This window comes from Cetorhinus maximus, chromosome 2 (genome assembly GCF_964194155.1).
Source record: "Cetorhinus maximus chromosome 2, sCetMax3.hap1.1, whole genome shotgun sequence".
NCBI lineage: Eukaryota > Metazoa > Chordata > Chondrichthyes > Lamniformes > Cetorhinidae > Cetorhinus > Cetorhinus maximus.
In genome coordinates this window covers 218,590,250-218,594,052 of record NC_135880.1, presented here as the reverse complement: position 1 = coordinate 218,594,052, position 3,803 = coordinate 218,590,250, and positions in this window count along the sequence as shown.

Sequence of the window (3,803 nt, the reverse complement as noted above, 5' to 3'; positions counted from 1 at the left end):
AAAAGAGCTTGGTTAGTGAATTTGCAAATTGAGAAAGAGCTATTGAACTAGGTAAACCTAGCTTCAAAAAATTCAAAAAAGTTATCTTCTCTTCTTCATCTCTTCATACTGGGGAACTGAGATCCTGTTTGTGAGACACAGGGACAAAGGACAGAGACCCAGATTTGCACTTCTGCCCATGTTGACACTAATGTTCAGATCCAAACTACTCTCCTCCGTCTGGCTGATCTTGTTCTCTCACTGAACAATTTCTCCTTAAACTCCTCTCACTTCCTCCAAGTAAAAGGTGTGGCTATGGGTACCCACATGGGCCCCAGTTATGCCTCTCTCTTTATGGGGTATGTGGAACATTCCTTGTTCCAGTCCTACTCCGGCCCCCTCCCACAACCCTTTCTCCGGTACATCGATGATTGCTTCGGTGCTGCTTCATGCTCTCGTCTGGACCTGGAAAAATTGATTAACTTTGCTTCCAATTTCCACCCCTCCATCATTTTCACATGGTCCATCACTGACACTTCCCTCCCCTTTCCTGACCTCTCTGTCTCAATTTCTGGTGATAGACTGTCCACCAATACCCATTACAAGCCTACCAACTCCCACAGCTACCTCGACTACAGCTCCTCACACCCCGCTTCCTGTAAGGACTCCATCCCATTCTCTCAGTTCCTTCGCCTCCGTCGCATCTGTTCTGATGATGCCACTTTCATAAACAGTTCCTCTGACATGTCTTCCATTAATCGGCCTAGCTCAATGAGTTTGTGATGCAGGCAGCAGAGGCCTGCAAATTCCACTGGCTGCGCAACTTGTTGCCCTTAACTCAGTTTTCCCTGATCTGCTGAATTTAGTTGTTACGTCCATTGCTGCTGGTTGAAAAAAAAATTCAGGAAGGATGCAAGTTCAAAAGAAGAAGCTTGGCAGAACACGCCAATATTTTGGCAATCGCTCATGCCAGAATACAAACTGCGGGATTTGCAATAAACACTAAGGGCAGAATTTTGCCTTTGTCGGGAGGGCTCAGAGGGGGCGGAGAGGGCGGTGGGGGCGGTGGGGAAGTTGCCCACTCACTCAACCTATCCATATCCATTTGCAACCTTCTCATGTCCTCTTTACAACATACTTTCCTACCTATCTTTGCATCATCTGCAAATTTTGCTACCATGTCTTCACTCCCCTCATCTAAGTCATTGATGATGACTTAGTTGAGGCACCAGTACAGACCCCTATGGGACTCCACTCATCACATACTGCCAACCAGAAAAAGACCCATTTATGTATGCTCTGTGTTTTCTGCCAGCCAGCCAATCTTCTATCCATGCTAATATGTTACCCCCTACACCATGCACTTTTATTTTCTGTAATAATCTTTGATGTGGCATCTTATCAAATGCCTACTGGAAATCCAAGGCATTGTACGTCTACAGGCTCCTCTTTATCCACAGCGCTAACATGTGCTTCAAAAACTCCAATAAATTGGTTAAACCAACTTTCCTTTCACAAAACTATGCTGACTCTTCCCAATTGCTAGACCTCTTCAAAGTGCCCGGCTATAACCTCCTTAATGATTGATTTCTAATAACTTCCCCACGACAGATGTCAAGCTAACTTGCCTATAGGTTCCTGTCTTCTGCCTCCCTCCCTTCTTGAACAGAGGGGTTATATTTGCTACTTTCCAATCTGATGGAACCTTTCCAGAATCTAGCGAATTTTGGAAAATTAACACCAGCGCATCAACCGCCTCATTAGCCACCTCTTTTAAGACCCTAGGATGTAGTCCATTGGGACCCGGAGACTTGCCAGCCCTCAGCTCCATCAACTTGCTCAGTACTGTTTCCCTAGTCATTTCAATTTCACCAAGTTCCTTTCTCTTGTTCACCTCCTGATTTGAAGCTATTACTGGAATGTTTTTTATATTCTCCATAGTGAACACAGAAGCAAAATATTTGTTCATAATAATTTCCTTATTATCTATTATTAACTCCCCACTGTCATTCTCTAGAGGACCAACACTCACTTTACTTACTCTTTTCCTTTTTAAGTACCTGCAGAAACTCTTTCTATCAGTTTTTACATTTCTAGCTAACTTCCTCTCATACTCTAATTTCTTTCTCCTGATTAACCTTTTAGCCATTCTCTGCAATTCTTTATTTTCTGTACAATCATTTGTCCTGCCGCTCAGCTTTGCGGAGTTGTATGCTTTTTCCTTGAGTTTGATGCTTTCCTTAACATTTTTAGTTAACCATGGATGGTGGGTCCTCCCCTTATAATTTTTCTTTATAGTAGGAATGTACTTATTCTGAATACTCTGCAATATACCCTTAGGTGTCTGCCACTGATTCTCTATTGATCTACCCTCTAGCCTAGTTTCCCAGTTCACTTCAGCTAGCTCAGCTTTCATCTCCACATAGTTGCCCCTTACTTAAGTTTAAGATACTAGTTTTAGACCCACTCTTCTCCCTTTCAAACTGGATATAAACTTCAATCATATTGTGGTTGCTGCTACCTAGCAATGCCTTTACTCTGAGGTCATTAATTAATCCTGTCACGTTACACAATACCAAGTCTAATATAACCCGCTCTCTGGTTGGTTCCAGAACATGCTGCTCTAAGAAACTATCTCAAAAGCATTCTAAGAACTCCTTATCCAGACTACTGCTGCCAATCTGATTTTTCCAGTTTATGTGTAGATTAAGATCGCCCATGATTATTGCCATCCCTTTATCACAAGCACACAATATTTTCTCTTGAATTCTTTATCCTACACTGTGGCTACCATTAGGGGGCCTGTAGACCACTCCCACTAATGACTTCTTTCCCCTACTATTCCTCATCTCCACCCAAACCAACTCTACATCCTGAACTCCTGAACCAAGGTCATCTCTAACTATTGCACCAATGCCCTTTTTGATTAGCAGTGCTACCTCTCCATCATTACCTAGCTTCCTATTCTTCTTGAATGTCATGTATCCCTCAATATTAAGGACCCAATCTCTATCGTCCTGCAGCCACATCTCTGTAATTGCTATCAGATCATATTTATTTACTTCAATGTGGGTCATCAATTCATTTAATTTGTTATGAATGCTATGTGCATTCAGATGGAGAGCCTTCAGTTTTGTCTTTTTGTTACCTTTGTAACATCTAGTCTTGACTGTTGATGTATTCTTAGGTTTTTTCTCGCTGCCCCTTCCTGCCATTCTCTGACCCTCATTTCTCATATTACTATTTTGCTCTCCTGTCTTGACTCTACACCTTGAATTGTTACCTCTACCCAAGCTTGATCCCTCATCGCTCACCCCAGCGGTACAGCCCTCATTTACCCCAGTACCTTCAACTACAAGTTCCTCTCCAGCCCTGAGCAGATGCCCCGAGCCCTGGCACCGGACAGGTAACATAGCCGTCTGGTCTCTTGCTCTTTGCCGCAGAGAACAGTGTCAATCTCCCTCACTATACTGTCCCCTACTACCACTACATTCCTTTTTGCTCCCCCCACTTGAACGGCTTCCTGTACCACAGTGCCATGACCAGCCAGCTTCGCTTTCATCCACACAGGTTGTGAGCACCTCAAACCTGTTTGACAATTGCAAAGTCTGAGGCTCCTCCACTACTGTCTGCTCGGTCCCATTACCTGCCTCACTGACAGTCACATCCTCCTGTCCCTCACTGCTGACCACAACAAATGGCTTCTTCTAAGAGGTGTGGCTGTTTTCCGGAACAAAGTATCTAGTTATTTCTCCCCCTCCCTTATGTTGCGCAGTGACTGCATTTTGGCTTCCAGGTCAATAATCCTGATCCGGAATTCCTCA